A 21,391-nucleotide genomic window follows, 5' to 3' on the forward strand; every position below is an offset into this window, starting at 1 on the left:
GGCGGCATATGAACAATCTTGTATTCTGCTTCATTTCTCCCCCATCCCACAAAAAACCAAAAAAAAAAACTTTTTACTTCCCGGCTTTTTTTCTCTCCTTCCCCACCTCTCCCTCCGCACCACCAGGCAGGTTGTTTAATACTTTCCAGATTTCAACCATTGCTTTTCGCCCCTGGAAGGACTTGCTGATGGAATTTAGCACAAAAAAAATAAAAAATAAAAAAATTGGGGAGTTTGTGGTGTGTCTCCTCACAATAGTGCACCTAAAGATGAACAGCGCCCCCATTGGTGGCGGGCCTGAACAACAAATACGCCCAAAGTGGCGGAAACAGCTGCAAGGTAGACTCATGTTACTCTTTTAGGGGGGTAAGGGGGCTTTTTAAGGTTGGAGGGGTGTTTTTTGTTTTTTTTTATATAATTCACTTACCATTTCATGTGAATTGTGGGGACAAAACTCTTCAGGACACACCCAACACCAGGCAGCTTTCTCATCCGACCACTAGAGGGCAGTGTTCTACAATATGTCTTCCAACAAAAGGTCCACTCGGCTGAGGTAAAATACTTTTCAATTGACCAAGTCTAGGGGATCTACCTCATTCATATATATAATTTATATGTTTTTATTCATGAAACATTCGTTTTTGTTAACATATTATAGGTTTTTAATGTAAATGCAATAATGTTTAACACATATAGAGTACTTTCTTTCATGAAGACAAGAATATAAGTTGGAGTATTACCTGATTCTTGCATTGATTGGAATCCGACAGAAGTGCGGATAACGTCGGTATTTTCAAATGGAGGAGAACAAAAGTCCTGCTTTTCGTCCAATACCACATGAAAGTGGTTGGTTTTTGGCGTCTTATTTGTCCAGCTTCCATACTCGTTTTTATACACTTTACAAGAAATCCATTAGCTCCGTAGCTTGCTAGCTTGAGCACGCCAGCTTTCCGAGACTCTTATTTTGTTAGCGCAGGCAAGAGGAAGCAGCGCTTTTATTGTGAAGATAGGAACTGTCCAGTCGGTCTTTAGAGCAGGTGTGTCCAATCTTTTTCCACAGAGGGCCGCACACGGAAAAATTTAAGCATGCGGGGTCCGTTTTGATATTTTTCATTTTCAAACCATAACAAAATATATGGATTTTTTTATTATCTTGGGGAGCATAGAGGGTCTCAGTCACTAAAATGTTAAATTTAAGTCAAATTATTATTTATTTTTTTATTTAATGCTTACAGTAAATCTTTATATCAACTTGAGGTTGATATAAAGCAAAACAAATAAGGTTTTATGCCTTTTCTGTCAAAGACAACTTTGTTTTTTATAGTAAAACTGAAATATGCAATACCGTATTTTTCGGACAATAAGTCGCAGTCTTCTCCACAGTCCAAGCCTAAAAAAATAAAATAAATAATATATATATATATATATATATTTTTTTTTTTTTTTTTTTTTTTTTTATAGTTTGGCCAAGTCTCACCCCCGGCCAAACTACAAAAAAAAAAAAGCGACTTATAGTCCGAAAAATACGGTATTTAGATACATAGATGGGTAGATAGTATTTTATTGATTCCTTCAGGAGAGTTCTTTTATTTAGCAATCAAAACCCTCAAATATCAGTAATCCAGGACACCATTGTTTTTAATTTTTTAATATTTTTGAGTAATCACAGTGAAAAGTTAAATAAAATCCTACTAAATATTTGAGATCCGAAAGGTTCCCCACTCATAAAGTGATACATTTTTATTATAATTTTTTTTTTTTTTACTTTTAAATACTTAAATTTCAAGATCAAATTCCGATATATCTGTCGATTTTAAGTTTGAACCATTATTTTGTTTGTTTTATGCTCTTTTGTCAAAACTTTGATGTTTTTATATGGCAACCACACAACATATGCAATATTTTTTCCACATAAAACATTTTACATTTTAAGTAATAATTCATTATAACAGATTTTTTGTCCTTTTTTTAATTTTGAGCAATGGAATATAAGAAAATAAAGACAAAAGTGAAAAAAAACTGCCTGCATGGCAGCTTTGTGTCAACATTGCCACTTTTTCTCATTAGATTTTACCTCATTCCACTTTTTTTTTTTTAATGTTTTCTTTGAATTTTTGAAATACTATCAATTTTGTAATTTTTGCAGAATAGGTGGCGGGCCGGTAAACGAATAGCTGCGGGCCACAAATGGCCCCCGGGCCGCACTTTGGACACCCCTGATTTAGAGTTTTGACAGCAGGTACGGCGCGAATGTGTTGAAATAAAAGGTGTTTCTCGCCTTCCTGTCTATCACTTTTTCTTAATAATGAGCTCGCAGCAGCCAGTGTCATCTCACAAGACCCTCAGGTGTCGTGAATGTCAATCAAGTGACGAAAGTGACGTCTTGGTGAAGATTGATGATCGCTAATTTTTAGGTCTATTTTTTTAAATGCCTGGCTGGCGATGATGAACGCATCCTCCGCGATCGACGTAATGGGCACCACAGCACTACATTAACTCTTAATAGGTCTTTCAAATGGTGACCCTAACAATTTTATTTGGTTAGTTTTTGACTTTTTAAAGGCCAATATGCGCGAAAGGGTCCAGGCATGTACAGTCTTTATGGGTGTTGTTGATCCGCAGTCAGAACATATTGTTAAAGTTGAAGTTTAAGTACCAATGATTGTTACAGGCATACACTAAGTGTGGTGAGATTATCATCTGCATTTGACCCATCACCCTCACCGACCTGGGAGGTGAGGGGAGCAGTGAGCAGCAGTGGTGGCCGCGCCCAGGAATCATTTTGGTGATTAAACCCCGCCAAATCCAACCGTTAATGCTGAGTGCCAAGCAGGGGGGTAATGCGTCCCATTTTTATAGTCTTTGGTATGACGCGGCCGGGGTTTAAACTCACGACCTACCTTATATTTTACCCTTTGCGTTCATATTTTGCTATGTTTGTTGCATTTTTGTCTCGTTTTACTTGATTGTAAAATATGTCGATGGAGAGGGGGTGTGACGTTCACATGTTGTCAATATTCAGTGTTGTATCGTTCATAGTTAATATTGTAAATCCCACATTTTTATGTACATTTTGGGTTTTTCATTCCGTAAAAAAGATTTAAAATTCCATTCCATTTTTGAAGGCAGTCTGTCATAACGTTTTTAGCATCCAATCAGACATTATAGTGAGGTTTTGTGTTAGTGTTCCTACAAAAACTCTCTAAATTTGGTCAAAATAATTGCCCGGGCCTGAACTCTACGCTGCTTTTTCTCAGAAATGGCAACAGCGGTGGATGCATGTGCATGTACGAGCCAGTCTGCCCCACAACAAGAAGAGAGTGAATAAAAGGAGGAATCTATGGACTACAATGGCAGAGTCCTTCAAAGCTTTTTAGGTACAATATTGCAGCGATTTTTCCTTTCTAAAATTGCGATTACATTTTTATATTTCATACATATAAATGCGTTTTTTAAGGTGGTGTGTCGTAACGTTTTTAGCATTCAATCAGACATAGTGAGGTTTTGTATTAGTGTTCCTACAAAAACTCTCTAAATTTGGTCAAAATAATAACCCGGGCCTGAACTTTACGCTGCTTTTTCTTAGAAATGGCAACAGCGGTGGATGCATGTGCATGTACAAGCCAGTCTGCCCCACAACAAGAGGAGAGTGAATAAAAGGAGGAATCTATGGTCTACAATGGCAGAGTCCTTCAAAGCTTTTTGGGTACAATTTCGCAGCGATTTTTCCTTTCTAAAATTGCGGTTACATTTTTATATTTTATACACATAAATGCGTTTTTTAAGGCGGTCTGGCGTAACGTTTTTAGCATTCAATCAGATATTAGTGTGAGGTTTTGTATTAGTGTTCCTACAAAAACTCTCTAAATTTGGTCAAAATAATTGCCCGGGCCTGAACTGTACGCTGCTTTTTCTTAGAAATCGCAACAGCGGTGGATGCATGTAAATGTACGAGCCAGTCTGCCCCACAACAAGAGGAGAGTGAATAAAAGAAGGAATCTATGGACTACAATGGCAGAGTCCTTCAAAGCTTTTTGGGTACAATTTCGCAGCGATTTTTCCTTTCTAAAATTGCGATTAGATTTTTATATTTCATACATATAAATGCGTTTTTCAAGGTGGTGTGTCATAACGTTTTTAGCATTCAATCAGACATAGTGAGGTTTTGTATTAGTGTTCCTACAAAAACTCTCTAATTTTGGTCAAAATAATTGCCCGGGTCTGAACTCTACGCTGCTTTTTCTCAGAAATGGCAACAGCGGTGGATGCATGTGCATGTACGAGCCAGTCTGCCCCACAACAAGAAGAGAGTGAATAAAAGGAGGAATCTATGGACTACAATGGCAGAGTCCTTCAAAGCTTTTTAGGTACAATATTGCAGCGATTTTTCCTTTCTAAAATTGCGATTAGATTTTTATATTTCATACATATAAAAGCGTTTTTTAAGGCGGTCTGTCGTAACGTTTTTAGCATTCAATCAGACATTATTGTGAGGTTTTGTATTAGTCTTCCTACAAAAACTCTCTAAATTTGGTCAAAATAATAACCCGGGCCTGAACTTTACGCTGCTTTTTCTTAGAAATGGCAACAGCGGTGGATGCATGTGCATGTACGAGCCAGTCTGCCCCACAACAAGAGGAGAGTGAATAAAAGGAGGAATCTATGGACTACAATGGCAGAGTCCTTCAAAGCTTTTTGGGTACAATTTCGCAGCGATTTTTCCTTTCTAAAATTGCGATTAGATTTTTATATTTCATACATATAAATGCGTTTTTCAAGGTGGTGTGTCATAACGTTTTTAGCATCCAATCAGACACTATAGTGAGGTTTTGTATTAGTGTTCCTACAAAAACTCTCTAATTTTGGTCAAAATAATTGCCCGGGCCTGAACTGTACGCTGCTTTTTCTTAGAAATGGCAACAGCGGTGGATGCATGTGCATGTACGAGCCAGTCTGCCCCACAACAAGAGGAGAGTGAATAAAAGGAGGAATCTATGGACTACAATGGCAGAGTCCTTCAAAGCTTTTTGGGTACAATTTCGCAGCGATTTTTCCTTTCTAAAATTGCGATTACATTTTTATATTTTATACACATAAATGCGTTTTTTAAGGCGGTCTGGCGTAACGTTTTTAGCATTCAATCAGACATTATTGTGAGGTTTTGTATTAGTGTTCCTACAAAAACTCTTTAAATTTGGTCAAAATAATTGAACTTTACGCCGCTTTTTCTCAGAAATGGCAACAGCGGTGGATGCATGTGCATGTACGAGCCAGTCTGCCCCACAACAAGAGGAGAGTGAATAAAAGGAGGAATCTATGGACTACAATGGCAGAGTCCTTCAAAGCTTTTTGGGTACAATTTCGCAGCGATTTTTCCCTTCTAAAATTGCGATTACATTTTTATATTTCATACATATAAATGCGTTTTTTAAGGTGGTGTGTCATAACGTTTTTAGCATTCAATCAGACGTTATAGTGAGGTTTTGTATTCGTGTTCCTACAAAAACTCTCTAAATTTGGTTAAAATAATAACCCGGGCCTGAACTTTATGCTGCTTTTTCTTAGAAATGGCAACAGCGGTGGATGCATGTGAATGTACGAGCCAGTCTGCCCCACAACCAGAGGAGAGTGAATAAAAGGAGGAATCTATGGACTACAATGGCAGAGTCCTTCAAAGCTTTTTGGGTACAATTTCGCAGCGATCTTTCCTTTCTAAAATTGCGATTAGATTTTTATATTTCATACATATAAATACGTTTTTTAAGGCGGTCTGTCGTAACGTTTTTAGCATTCAATCAGACATTATAGTGAGGTTTTGTATTAGTGTTCCTACAAAAACTCTCTAAATTTGGTCAAAATAATAACCCGGGCCTGAACTGTACGCTGCTTTTTCTTAGAAATGGCAACAGCGGTGGATGCATGTGAATGTACGAGCCAGTCTGCCCCACAACAAGTGGAGAGTGAATAAAAGGAGGAAATTATGGACTACAATGGCAGAGTCCTTCAAAGCTTTTTGGGTACAATTTCGCAGCGATTTTTCCTTTCTAAAATTGCGATTAAATTTTTATATTTCATACATATAAATGCGTTTTTTAAGGCGGTCTGTCGTAACGTTTTTAGCATTCAATCAGACATTATAGTGAGGTTTTGTATTAGTGTTCCTACAAAAACTCTCTAAATTTGGTCAAAATAATTGCCCGGGCCTGAACTGTACGCTGCTTTTTCTTAGAAATGGCAACAGCGGTGGATGCATGTGCATGTACAAGCCAGTCTGCCCCACAACAAGAGGAGAGTGAATAAAAGGAGGAATCTATGGACTACATTGGCAGAGTACTTCAAAGCTTTTTGGGTACAATTTCGCAGCGATTTTTCCTTTCTAAAATTGCGATTACATTTTTATATTTTATACATATAAATGTGTTTTTTAAGGCGGTCTGTCGTAACGTTTTTAGCATTCAATCAGACATTATTGTGAGGTTTTGTATTAGTGTTCCTACAAAAACTCTTTAAATTTGGTCAAAATAATTGAACTTTACGCCGCTTTTTCTCAGAAATGGCAACAGCGGTGGATGCATGTGCATGTACGAGCCAGTCTGCCCCACCACAAGAGGAGAGTGAATAAAAGGAGGAATCTATGGACTACAATGGCAGAGTCCTTCAAAGCTTTTTGGGTACAATTTCGCAGCGATTTTTCCTTTCTAAAATTGCGATTAGATTTTTATATTTCATACATATAAATGCGTTTTTTAAGGCGGTCTGTCGTAACGTTTTTAGCATTCAATCAGACATTATAGTGAGGTTTTGTATTAGTGTTCCTACAAAAACTCTCTAAATTTGGTCAAAATAATAACCCGGGCCTGAACTGTACGCTGCTTTTTCTTAGAAATGGCAACAGCGGTGGATGCATGTGAATGTACGAGCCAGTCTGCCCCACAACAAGTGGAGAGTGAATAAAAGGAGGAAATTATGGACTACAATGGCAGAGTCCTTCAAAGCTTTTTGGGTACAATTTCGCAGCGATTTTTCCTTTCTAAAATTGCGATTAAATTTTTATATTTCATACATATAAATGCGTTTTTTAAGGCGGTCTGTCGTAACGTTTTTAGCATTCAATCAGACGTTATAGTGAGGTTTTGTATTCGTGTTCCTACAAAAACTCTCTAAATTTGGTTAAAATAATAACCCGGGCCTGAACTTTATGCTGCTTTTTCTTAGAAATGGCAACAGCGGTGGATGCATGTGCATGTACGAGCCAGTCTGCCCCACAACCAGAGGAGAGTGAATAAAAGGAGGAATCTATGGACTACAATGGCAGAGTCCTTCAAAGCTTTTTGGGTACAATTTCGCAGCGATTTTTCCTTTCTAAAATTGCGATTAGATTTTTATATTTCATACATATAAATGCGTTTTTTAAGGCGGTCTGTCGTAACGTTTTTAGCATTCAATCAGACATTATAGTGAGGTTTTGTATTAGTGTTCCTACAAAAACTCTCTAAATTTGGTCAAAATAATAACCCGGGCCTGAACTGTACGCTGCTTTTTCTTAGAAATGGCAACAGCGGTGGATGCATGTGAATGTACGAGCCAGTCTGCCCCACAACAAGTGGAGAGTGAATAAAAGGAGGAATCTATGGACTACAATGGCAGAGTCCTTCAAAGCTTTTTGGGTACAATTTCGCAGCGATTTTTCCTTTCTAAAATTGCGATTAAATTTTTATATTTCATACATATAAATGCGTTTTTTAAGGCGGTCTGTCGTAACGTTTTTAGCATTCAATCAGACATTATAGTGAGGTTTTGTATTAGTGTTCCTACAAAAACTCTCTAAATTTGGTCAAAATAATTGCCCGGGCCTGAACTGTATGCTGCTTTTTCTTAGAAATGGCAACAGCGGTGGATGCATGTGCATGTACAAGCCAGTCTGCCCCACAACAAGAGGAGAGTGAATAAAAGGAGGAATCCATGGACTACAATGGCAGAGTCCTTTAAAGCTTTTTGGGTACAATTTCGCAGCGATTTTTCCTTTCTAAAATTGCGATTACATTTTTATATTTCATACATATAAATGCGTTTTTTAAGGTGGTGTGTCGCAACGTTTTTAGCATTCAATCAGACACTATAGTGAGGTTTTGTATTAGTGTTCCTACAAAAACTCTTTACATTTGGTCAAAATAATTGCCCGGGCTTGAACTTTACACTGCTTTTTCTTAGAAATGGCAACAGCGGTGGATGCATGTGCATGTACGAGCCAGTCTGCCCCACAACAAGTGGAGAGTGAATAAAAGGAAGAATCTATGGACTAAAATGGCAGAGTCCTTCAAAGCTTTTTGGGTACAATTTCGCAGCGATTTTTCCTTTCTAAAATTGCGATCCAATTTTTATATTTCATACATATAAATGCGTTTTTTAACCTTCGTGTTGTGTTAGGGTCGGCACCGACCCGTTTTAGTTTTTAAATGCATAAAAACACCACATACATTTATTTTTTTGCATCAAAGCTTTTTGACTTTGTCAGGAACTTCTTTGTCAACACAATAAAACATTTTAATTTTTTTCACTAAATTATAAAATGCTCTGGTAGAAATGATGCCCTTGGTGTTGTTAGGGTCGGTTTTGACCCGGTTATAGAAATAAGATGATAAAGCAATGATAAGAGCCAACACTGAGCACACTGACAGCCAGCTCCTCTCCCAATCATGTGAGCTTTAGTGGATTCTCATTTTACCTTGTTATCCTGTACAAAAACAAACAAAAGACGGACACTAAAAGTGTCACTTTTTGCCACTCTGATTTTGTTTTTTTTATTAGTTTTGGAACTAGTAATCTATTTCTCTTGGTTTCATTTGCTTGATTAGTTGTTTGTTTGATGTTGGATTTCTGTTGCTGAAAAAAATACGTTTTAGCCTTTTTCTTGAAGTAAATATATATGGGTCGAAATTGACCCGTAACACCATAGATGTTACTATAGTTAAAATTCTTAAAATGAAAAAATAAACAAAACACATTTATTTAAGAGATGTGTTCTAATACCCCTTAGTAATAGGTAGGTAACACAACAACCTTTTTTTATTTATATGATTCTCTTGAGGTTCGTTTTACCATTTTTGAAAATTTAAATCGAGGGGTATACTGACAAAAAAAGGCCCAATGGCCCAAACCAAAAATATTAAAACCAATATTTTCAAGGATAAGGAAGCCTAACGAGGTAACCAAGAGATGAGAAACAAATTGGATGATAGATAATTGTTTTTAGTGTATTTTACAGCTGATTTAAAACATGGGTCAAAACCGACCATTTAACATAAGAGATGGTAACAGAAAGCTAACACAAGAGGAAGGTTAAGGCGGTCTGTCATAACATTTTTAGCATTCAATCAGACATTAATGAGGTTTTGTATTAATGTTCCTAAAAATCAGATACACTGGCCCCCAGATACATTTTTTTTCTCTAAATTTGGCCCCCCTAGTAAAAATAATTACCCAGGCCTGATGTATAACAAAATGTGGAAAAAGTGAAGGATTATGAATACTCTCTAGGCCTGTGATCCACCTTCAATCCTATCTTTGCTGTCCTCCACATTTCTTTCTTTAACAAGTCGTACTTTATGAATCCACTATGGATTCATAAAGGAAACGGCCCCTGGACTTCCCGGCTGCCAGGTTTGGAACCAGAGTTTCAGTCTCTACCACGACAAACATTGGTGGCCCACAGGGTTGTGTCCTCAGCCCAGTTATATACAGTCCTGGTCAAAAGTTTACATACACTTGTAAAGAACATAATGTCATGGCTGTCTTGAGTTTCTAATCATTTCTACAACTGTTATTTTTTTTGTGATAGAGTGATTGGAGCACATCATGAAGTTTGGTTCTTTTATGAATTTATTATGGGTCTACTGAAAATGTGACCAAATCTCCTGTGTCAAAAGTATACATACAGCAATGTTAATATTTGCTTACATGTCCTTTTGGCAAGTTTCACTGCAATAAGGCGCTTTTGGTAGCCATCCACAAGCTTCTGGTTGAATTTTTGACCACTCCTGACAAAACTGGTTGCAGTTCAGGTAAATTTGTTGGATTTCTGACATGGACTCGTTTTTATTCAGCATTGTCCACACATTTAAAGTCAGGACTTTGGGAAGGCCATTCCAAAAACCTGATTTCTAGCCCGATTTAGCCATTCCTTTGCCACTTTTGATGTGTGTTTGGAGTCATTGTCCTGTTGGAACACCCAACTGCGCCCAAGACCCAACCTCCGGGCTGAGGATTTTAGGTTGTCCTGAAGAATTTGGAGGTAATCCTCCTTTTTCATTGTCCCATTTACTCTCTGTAAAGCACCAGTTCCTTTGGCAACAAAACAGGCCAAGAGCATAATACTACCACCACCATGCTTGACGGTAGGCATTGTGTTCTTCAATCCAATCCAATCCACTTTATTTATATAGCACATTTAAACAACAATAACGTTTCCAAAGTGCTGCACAGCCATGTTAAAAACAATTGTAAAAAATAAATAAATAAATAAAATAAAATTTAAAAAAAAGTATATATATATATATATATATATATATATATATATATATATATATATATATATTATGCTCCACCAATGACTGAATGAAAACAAAAAATAAATAAATATAAAACCAATAAAAACAAATATGATTAAAAACTATTTTAAAGGGTAAAATCAATTAAAACAGTAAAATAGAAATCAAAGTGTATAAAAAACACAGAGGACAACAGAGAACAGAGGACCACACAACTCACGTAGTGTTAAAAGCCAAAGAATAAAAGTGGGTCTTAAGACGAGACTTAAAACACTCCACTGTGGAAGCAGTTTGAACATGGAGCGGCAGAGTGTTCCAGAGCTTAGGGCCGACCACAGAGAAGGCCCTGTCTCCCCTGGTCTTAAGTCTGGTCTTGGGCACCACGAGCTGGAACTGGCTCTCGGACCTCAGAGCGCGTGCAGGAATGTAAATTTGGATGAGGTCCGAGATATATTGAGGTGCCAGTCCATGTAAAGATTTAAAAACAAACAGCAATGTTTTAAAATCAATTCTAAAATGAACAGGGAGCCAGTGCAAACTCTGAAGAATTGGGGTTATATGCTGGCGTTTCCTGGCCCCTGTTAAAAGTCGTGCTGCCGCGTTCTGGACTAACTGCAACCGGGAGAGAGCTTTTTGGCTAATGCCAGCATAAAGTGCATTGCAGTAGTCCAGGCCACTTGAAATAAAAGCATGCACGACTTGTTCAAAAAGGTTAAAAGATAAAAACGGTTTAACCTTTACTAAAAGACGAAGGTGATAAAAACACGATTTTAAAACGCCATTGACTTGTTTGTCTAGTTTAAAATGGCTGTCTATAGTGACGCCAAGGCTGGTGACTTTTGGACGCAAATGGTCCCAAGTCAGTGAGGGCCGGGCAAAAAACTAAAATTCTTGGGATTAAAGACCTCACCGTTTCTCCTCCAAACATATTGCTGGGTATTGTGGCTCAATTTTTTGTTTCATCTGACCACCAGAAGGCTACCAAAAGCACCTTATTGCAGTGAAACTTGCCAAGGGACATGTAAGCAAATATTAACATTGCTGTATGTATACTTTTGACCCAGCACATTTTCAGTAGACCCATAATAAATTCATAAAAGAACCGAACTTCATGATTTTTTTATTGTGACCAACAAGTATGTGCTCCAATCATCCATCCATTTTCTACCGCTCATTCCCTTTTGGGGTCGCGGGGGGCGCTGGCGCCTATCTCAGCTACAATCGGGCGGAAGGCGGGGTACACCCTGGACAAGTCGCCACCTCATCGCAGGGCCAACACAGATAGACAGACAACATTCACACTCACATTCACACACTAGGGCCAATTTAGTGTTGCCAATCAACCTATCCCCAGGTGCATGTCTTTGGAAGTGGGAGGAAGCCGGAGTACCCGGAGGGAACCCACGCATTCACGGGGAGAACATGCAAACTCCACACAGAAAGATCCCGAGCCTGGATTTGAACCCAAGACTGCAGGACCTTCGTATTGTGAGGCAGACGCACTAACCCCTCTGCAACCGTGAAGCCCAGCACCAGTTCCATCGGCAGCAAAACAGGCCAAGAGCATAACACTACCACCACCATGCTTGACGGTAGGCCTTGTGTTCTTGGGATTAAAGACCTCACCTTTCCTCCAAACATATTGCTGGGTATTGCGGCTCAAATTTTTGTTTCATCTGACCACCAGAAGGCTACCAAAAGCGCCTTATTGCAGTGAAACTTGCCAAGGGACATGTAAGCAAATATTAACATTGCTGTATGTATACTTAAAAGAACCGAACTTCATGATTTTTTATTGTGACCAACAAGTATGTGCTCCAATCACTCCATCACAAAAAAAATAAGAGTTGTAGAAATTATCGGAAACTCAAGACAGCCATGACATTATGTTCTTTACAAGTGTCCTTACGTGCTTGCGTTTGCAGATAACATAGAAAGTGACATATGACATGGTGTCAAAACGACGCAAAAAAAAACTCACCCTCTGCACAAACAAGACCGAGGAGAGGATAGCTGACATCTGCCACTGTTTATCCAGGAGCTTGGAGTGGAGATGACTGGCAGCTTCAAGTATCTTTGTGTCCGTATCAGCGAGGAGCTCGTTTGGGCACTTATCAGCTCCAGCTGGACTAGGAGAGGAAGCTTGGCATGGTTTTGGAACCTCAGCATTATGTGTGAGCCTGTTGACCAGCTGTATCACCTGGTGGTACGGCAGCTGCACTGCAGTGGCGCACAATCCGCCTCCATCCTCAGAGACCACGCCCACTTTCAGCACAGACTCCTCACACAGGTATGACTGTAAAAAAAAAAAAAAACCATGGGGCTCAAAGAAGTTGCAAGTTGTTAAAATTCAAGAAATAACTCATAGCAAAGTACTCATATGACGTCTGCGTGGTTCTTTATGTTTTTTTTCCTCACATCCGCCCTCTCCACTTATAACCTACCATGACTTGTTTAACGTGGACCCCGACTTAAACAAGTTGAAGAACTTATTGGGGTGTTACCATTTAGTGGTCAATTGTACGGAATATGTACTGAACTGTGCAATCTACTAATAAAAGTATCAATCAATCAAATTCTTCTTAGCCACTAAGAGTATCAATCAATCAATCAATGTTTATTTATATAGCCCCAAATCACAAATGTCTCAAAGGACTGTACAAACCATTACGACTACGACATCCTCGGAAGAACCCACGTAAGGGCAAGGAAAACTCACACCCAGTGGGCAGGTTGAATTCACATCCAGTGGGATGCCAGTGACAATGCTGACTATGAGAAACCTTGGAGAGGACCTCAGATGTGGGCAACCCCCCCCCCCCCCCCCCTAGGGGACCGAAAGCAATGGATGTCGAGCGGGTCTAACATGATGCTGTAAAAGTTCAATCCATAGTGGCTCCAACACAGCCGCGAGAGTTCAGTTCAAAGCGGACCCAAGACAGCAGCGAGAGTCCCGTCCACAGGAGACCATCTCAAGCGGAGGCGGATCAGCAGCGTAGAGATGTCCCCAACTGATACAGGCGAGCGGTCCATCCTGGTTCCCGACGAGCGGTCCATCCTGGGTCTCGACTCTGGACAGCCAGTACTTCATCCATGGTCATCGGAGCGGACCCCCTTCACAAGGGAGGGGGGGGACATAGGAGAAAGAAAAGAAGCGGCAGATCAACTGGTCTAAAAAGGAGGTCTATTTAAAGGCTAGAGTATACAGATGAGTTTTAAGTTGAGACTTAAATGCTTCTACTGAGGTAGCATCTCGAACTGTTACCGGGAGGGCATTCCAGAGTACTGGAGCCCGAACGGAAAACGCTCTATAGCCCGCAGACTTTTTTTGGGCTCTAGGAATCACTAATAAGCCGGAGTCTTTTGAACGCAGATTTCTTGCCGGGACATATGGTACAATACAATCGGCAAGATAGGCTGGAGCTAGACCGTGTAGTATTTTATACGTAATTAGTAAAACCTTAAAGTCACATCTTAAGTGCACAGGAAGCCAGTACAGGTGAGCCAGTACAGGCGTAATGTGATCAAACTTTCTTGTTCTTGTCAAAAGTCTAGCAGCCGCATTTTGTACCAACTGTAATCTTTTAATGCTAGACATGGGGAGACCCGAAAATAATACGTTACAGTAATCGAGACGAGACGTAACAAACGCATGGATAACGATCTCGGCGTCTTTAGTGGACAAAAATGGAGCGAATTTTAGCGATATTACGGAGATGAAAGAAGGGCGTTTTAGTAACGCTTTTAATGTGTGACTCAAAGGAGAGAGTTGGGTCGAAGATAATACCCAGATTTTTTACCGAGTCACCTTGTTTTATTGTTTGGTTGTCAAATGTTAAAGTTGTATTATTAAATAGAGGTCGGTGTCTAGCAGGACCGATAATCAGCATTTCCGTTTTTTTGGCGTTAAGTTGCAAAAAGTTAGCGGACATCCATTGTTTAATTTCATTAAGACACGCTTCCAACTGACTACAGTCCGGCGTGTTGGTCAGCTTTAGGGGCATGTAGAGTTGGGTGTCATCAGCATAGCAGTGAAAGCTAATACCGTATTTGCGTATGACGTCACCTAGCGGCAGCATGTAGAGTAAAAGTGATAAGTTAAATGTTCATTCATCAATTTTATTGACTATTTATACGTATTTCACATTATTTTTCTCACTTAAATGTTTAATTATTCTTTATAAAAATGGGGTTCGGTGTTAAAATTGGGGTGTCTGAAATGGATTAATTAAAAAAAAAGGGTTGTTTTTTTCTGGGTAAAATAATTTTTTCGGTTTTCGGTCTGACTGTAAAATAAAATATTATGGTGCTTAAGGAAGTTGCAAGTAAACAAACTTTGATTAAAAAAAAAAGGTAGAAACTTAAACCTAAACAAGTTGAAGAACTTATTCGGGTGTTACCATTTAGTGGTCAATTGTACGGAATATGTACTGAACTGTGCGATCTACTAATAAAAGTTTCAATCAATCAAAATCTTCTTAGCCACTAAGAGTAAAGTGATAAGTTAAATGTTAATTTTTTCAATTTTATTGACTATTTATACGTATTTCACATTATTTTTCTCACTTAAAACTTGAATTATTCTTTATAAAAATGGGGTTCGGTGTTAATATTGGGGTGTCTGAAATGGATTAATTAAAAAAGTTTTTTTTTCTGGGTAAAATAATTTTTGCGGTTTTCGGTATGACTGTAAAATAAAACACTATGGTGCTTAAGGAAGTTGCAATTAAAAAAACTGATAAAAAAAAGTGAGAAACTTAAACAAGTTGAAGAATTTATTTGGGTGTTACCATTTAGTGGTCAATTGTACGGAATATGTACTTAACTGTGCAATCTACTAATAAAAGTTTCAATCAATCAATCAATCAATCAATCAAAATCTTCTTAGCCACTAAAGTGAAAGTGATAAGGTAAGTGTTCTTTTATCAATTTCATTGACCATTTCTATACATTTCACATTTTTACATGAGGAAAACACTTTAATTATTCTTTATACAAATGTGTTAAGTGTTAATATTGGGGTATCTGAAATGGAGTAATACATTTTTTTTTAATGTTTTCTTATAGGTAAAATAATTTTTTCGGTTTTCATTGGACCTTGTCGAAGAGTTTCCTAGCATAAACCGATATATTACCGTTTACCATTCATACAAATGTCTATAGACACACAGTAAACGGTAAAAAATGTAAACATTTTGCTGCATGCTTTGAAATGGGAACAACAGTGCCATCTGGTGGACAAATATAGGGATACCAGAAATACCAATCTGTAATATCTGATATATCTTTAAGATTTAGAACTTTCTTGTAAAAATCTCCTTCTGTGGAAACGCTCCCCACCCATACTGCTTGGGACCTCGTCATAGCAGACCCCGTTTCCATATGAGTTGGGAAATTGTGTTTGATGTAAATATAAACGGAATACAATTTTTTGCAAATCCTTTTCAACCCATATTCAGTTGAATATGCTACAAAGACAACATATTTGATGTTCAAACTAATACTTTTTTTCGCAAATAATCATTAATTTTAGAATTAGATGCCAGCAACACGTGACAAAGAAGTTGGGAAAGGTGGCAATAATAGTGATAAAGTTGAGGAATGCTCATCAAACACTTATTTGAAACATCCCACAGGTGTGCAGGCTAATTGGGAACAGGTGGGTGCCATGATTGGGTATAAAAACAGCTTCCCAAAAAATGCTCACTCTTTCACAAGATAGGATGGGGCGAGGTACACCCCTTTGTCCACAACTGCGTGAGCAAATAGTCAAACAGTTTAAGAACAACGTTTCTGAACGTGCAATTGCAAGAAATTTAGGGATTTCAACATCTACGGTCCATAATATAATCAAAAGTTTCAGAGAATCCGGAGAAATCACTCCACATAAGCGGCATGGCCGGAAACCAACATTGAATGACCGTGACCTTCGATCCCTCAGATGGCACTGTATCAAAAACCGACATCAGTCTCTAAAGGATATCACCACATGGGCTCAGGAACACTTCAAAAAAACACTGTCCCTAAATACAGTTTGTCGCTGCATCTTTATGTGCAAGATAAAGCTCTGCTATGCAAAGCGAAAGCCATTTATCAACAACATCCAGAAACGCCGCCGCCTTCTCTGGGCCTGAGATCATCTAAGATGGACTGACGCAATGTGGAAAAGTGTTCGGTGGTCTGACAAGTCCACATTTCAAATAGCTTTTGGAAATATTCGACATCGAGTCAGGGGAAGCGAACCATCCAGACTCTTATCGACACAAAGTTCAAAAGCCAGCATCTGTGATGGGATGGGGGTGCATTAGTGCCCAAGGCATGGGTAACTTACACAACTGTGAAGGCACCATTAATGCTGAAAGGTACATACAGGTTTTTGAACAACATATGCTGCCATCTAAGTGCCGTCTTATTTCAGCAAGACAATGCCAAGCCACATTCAGCACGTGTTACAACAGCGTGGCTTGGTAAAAAAAAAAAAAGAGTGCGGGGACTTTCCTGGCCCACCTGTAGTCCAGACCTGTCCCCCATCAAAAATGTGTACAGCATTATGAAACGTAAAATACGACTGTTGAACGACTGAAGCTCTACATAAAACAAGAATGGGAAAGAATTCCACTTTCAAAGCTTCAACAATTAGTTTCCTCAGTTCCCAAACGTTTATTGAGTGTTGTTAAAAGAAAAGGTGATGTAACACAGTGGTGAACATGCCCTTTCCCAACTACTTTGTCACGTGTTGCAGCCATGAAATTCTAAGTTAATTATTATTTGCAAAAAAAATAAAGTTTATTAGTTTGAACATCAAATATCTTGTCTTTGTAGTGCATTCAATTGAATATGGGTTGAAAATAATTTGCAAATCATTGTATTCCGTTTATATTTACATCTAACACAATTTCCCAACTCATATGGAAACGGGGTTTGTAGATTACCACAGTCACTAGTAGGGTTGTACGGTATACGGGTATTAGTATAGTACCGCAATACCAATGAAACATATTCGGTACCATACCGCCTCTGAAAAGTACCGATCCGCCACATCCTAAGATTTTTTGTTAAAATAAAGCCAATGATGCATTTTTTTTCCGGTCCCCTTTATCTAGAAAAGTACCGAAAAGTATCGAAATAATATTGGCATCGGGACAACACTAGTCACTAAAATATCATGCAAAAGTGCAGATTGCAACCATTGAAATACTTTGTATAGTTCCGGTAGTAAGAAATCATCACTAAACATCATAACGGCAGCTACACTTTCCACCTTAAAGATCTAAAAAAATTATTTGGGAATGTCCGACGGGCCTTAATTTGCCCTGGTCTGCTTTTATGGGTCAACATCTGGCGAGATTACGGCCGTCGCTCCAAAAAAAAACGAGCCAGACAACAAAACAAACACATGACGAGTAACAGCGGAAAAGAAACAATAACACAGCTGCTCGGTATTGACCAGCTTTAAAAAAAAAAAAAATCAATTTTAACGCGGGTGTTGTTATCACCGGCGGAGTAATAAGTAATAATATTTTCGGGGCCCTGTTGACAAATGGGATGCCGGTGCAACGTGGCGCCTGAGGAAGTGGAGAGAAATTGAGACACCGCACAAGTGGGGGCTGAAAGATTAAATAGATAATAAAAATTAACAAGCTGGGGAATAAATCCGAGTAGAGGAAGTGTTGCGCAACACAATAGAAACATTGAGTAAATGTTATTCAGGAGGTCACACGTAATGTACAAACCCCGTTTCCATATGAGTTGGGAAATTGTGTTAGATGTAAATATAAACAAAATACAATGATTTGCAAATCATTTTCAACCCATATTCAGTCGAATATGCTACAAAGACAACATATTTGATGTTCAAACTGATAAACATTTTTTTGTGTGTGCAAATAATCATTAACTTTAGAATTTGATGCCAGCAACACGTGACAAAGAAGTTGGGAAAGGTGGCAATAAATACTGATAAAGTTGAGGAATGCTCATCAAACACTTATTTGGAACATCCCACAGGTGTGCAGGCTAATTGGGAACAGGTGGGTGCCATGATTGGGTATAAAAAAAAAACAGCTTCCCAAAAATGCTCAGTCTTTCACAAGAAAGGATGGGGCGAGGTACACCCCTTTGTCCACAACTGCGTGAGCAAATAGTCAAACAGTTTAAGAACAACGTTTCTCAAAGTGCAATTGCAAGAAATTTAGGGATTTCAACATCTACGGTCCATAATATTATCAAAAAGGTTCAGAGAATCTAGAGAAATCACTCCACGTAAGCAGCATGGCCGGAAACCAACATTGAATGACCGTGACTTTCGATCCCTGTATCAAAAACCGACATCAATCTCTAAAGGATATCACCACACGAGCTCAGGAACACTTCAGAAAACCACTGTCAGTAAATACAGTTTGTCGCTACATCTGTAAGTGCAAGTTAAAGCTCTACTATGCAAAGCGAAAGCCATTTATCAACAACATCCAGAAACGCCGCCGGCTTCTCTGGGCCCGAGATCATCTAAGATGGACTGATGCAAAGTGGAAAAGTGTCCACATTTCAAATTGTTTTTGGAAAAATTCGACATCGTGTCGTCCGGACCAAAGGGGAAGCGAACCATTCAGACTGTTATCGACGCAAAGTTCAAAAGCCAGCATCTGTGATGGTATGGGGGTGTATTAGTGCCCAAGGCATGGGTAACTTACACATCCGTGAAGGCACCATTAATGCTGAAAGGTACATTCAGGTTTTGGAACAACATATGCTGCCATCAAAGCGCCGTCTTTTTCATGGACGCCCCTGCTTATTTCAGCAAGACAATGCCAAGCAGCATTCAGCACGTGTTACAACAGCGTGGCTTTGTAAAAAAAAGAGTGCAGGAACTTTCCTGGCCCGCCTGCAGTCCACACCTGTCTCCCATCGAACATTTGTGCCGTCTAAAACAAAACAATTGAACGAAACGAACACCAAATGGTAGGTAGGTACGGAAAATAAAACTAGCCTATTTGTTTTTGGCGGGCTTATGCTGTCCTTAAGTTGAAATGGAGTGGTAATTTTTTTTGGGCGACACCCATGATAAGTCACTACAGTAAGCTCATGCATGGCGCAGAAAGTCAAAAGATGCGGACCCCTTTGTTACTTGGTACTTTCCAATGCACTTCTGACTTGGAGATTTTGCATCCGTAAGAAATATGGGACGGTAATTGTTTGATACTTGTTTATATTGCAATTTTTTTCAATGTTGTTCTTAACTTATATCTTGTGTGCTATTGTGTGCTAGGCCAAAACCTGGGCAAACTAAGGCCCGGGGGCCACAATCTGGCCTGACGGAAATTCCTGTCAGGTTCCAAATCCAAAGACGTCTATTAAACGAGACAAGAAGCAAGGAATTAAACAGAGACATAATTAAATTTTGCTCAATTTGAGGAGAAACGCCTGGACACTGCTTGTGTGTTTATTAGTGTTGGATCCGCTTTGGACTGGACTCTTGCGACTATGTTGGATCCATTATGGATTGAACTTTCACAGTATCATGTTAGACCCGCTCGACATCCATTGCTTTCCTCCTCTCCAAGGTTCTCATAGTCATTATTGTCACTGACGTCCCACTGGGTGTGAGTTTTCCTTGCCCTTATGTGGGCCTACCGAGGATGTCGTAGTGGTTTGTGCAGCCCTTTGAGACACTAGTGATTTAGGGCTATATAAGTAAACATTGATTGATTGATTGATTAGTGCAGTAGTTAATATATCGGAGTTGATATCGAACATTTTATATACTTTTTTCTGCAGATATTGGACCGATATCCTGCGATGAGGTGGCGACTTGTCCAGAGTGTACTCTGCCTTCCGCCCGAATGCAGCTGAAATAGGCTCCAGCACCCCCTCAATAGGGACAAGCGGTAGAAAATGGGTGGATATTTGGACCGATATCAATAAACGATTGGGAGACGTGTTGAGTGCTTTTCAGTGGATATCCATGCAAGCTGTACACGGACTACTCTAAAGTTTCATTTCTATAATATTGCCCTTATGGGGCAAATATACTGTAATAAAAAGCTAAAATGTGAGGCTTGAACTACCTTTTTGATATCGGCGGCATCACATTTTATCGCCCTCCTACAGTTAAACATTTAATCTTTTCAACCACTTCTAAGGCTCTGCCTGAGCGATAAGAGATATACTTTTTTTTTTTTTTAACTCCCCCTTCCAGCAAACACTTTCATGAGTCATCACATCAATCCGAGCGTGGATGGTTCATACTCACCAGGCACGGACGAGAGCTTGATTGCTTCCTTCCTTCTTTCCTCAACGACGTCTGAGGGCCCACCTGCAGGATATCCTTTTTTTTTTTGTTCATGTTAGCGCTCGGTATCGCTGACACATGCATCACAATCTGAGTCATTCAAGCATGCCATGGAGGTATTTTTTTTAAATTCATTTTTTTAATAAAGTGATAAGCAGTAGATCAGGGGTGTCCAAACTTTTTCCACTTAGGGCCGCAGACTGAAAAATCAAAGCAAACGGGGGCCATTTTGACATTTTTTTTAAATTTTAAAAACCAATATGTACAACCAGTATACATTTAGGCCTCTACTCAGGAGGGTTTTGGTCAAAAAATATTAAAAGTGTGTCATTATTTTGTTTTATTATTATTCAGGTTTTAAATCTCCAGATCAACATTAGTTCCTTCTGTCAATATAATGATTCTAAAGATTTAAGTTGTATGCTCTTTTTGTCAAAGAAAACCCTGTTTTTTGATGGAAAAAAACACAAAATATGCAATATTATCACCCAGTATGTTTTTAAGTGGAATATTTTAGATTATATCAAAAGGTCAATAACTCATAACGTGAGTGTGA

General features: G+C 38.8%; 2 long non-coding RNA genes across 2 annotated transcripts in view; one reads left to right on the forward strand and one right to left on the reverse strand.

Moving 5' to 3' along the window:
• LOC133541394 (uncharacterized) overlaps window positions 1–12,666 on the reverse strand; it is an 89,441-nt gene extending 76,775 nt beyond the window's left edge. Inside the window, exon 1 of the long non-coding RNA XR_009803862.1 lies at window positions 12,529–12,666. This is a non-coding gene — a long non-coding RNA (uncharacterized LOC133541394). The remainder of the gene's footprint in view (window positions 1–12,528) is intronic.
• Window positions 417–20,673, forward strand: LOC133541395 (uncharacterized). Its single transcript, XR_009803863.1, has 3 exons — window positions 417–553; window positions 12,586–12,837; window positions 20,322–20,673. It is a non-coding gene; the product is annotated as an uncharacterized LOC133541395 (long non-coding RNA).
• The last annotated feature ends 718 nt before the right edge of the window (window positions 20,674–21,391 follow it).

The sequence above is a fragment of the Nerophis ophidion genome, linkage group LG23 (genome assembly GCF_033978795.1).
Source record: "Nerophis ophidion isolate RoL-2023_Sa linkage group LG23, RoL_Noph_v1.0, whole genome shotgun sequence".
Taxonomy (NCBI): domain Eukaryota; kingdom Metazoa; phylum Chordata; class Actinopteri; order Syngnathiformes; family Syngnathidae; genus Nerophis; species Nerophis ophidion.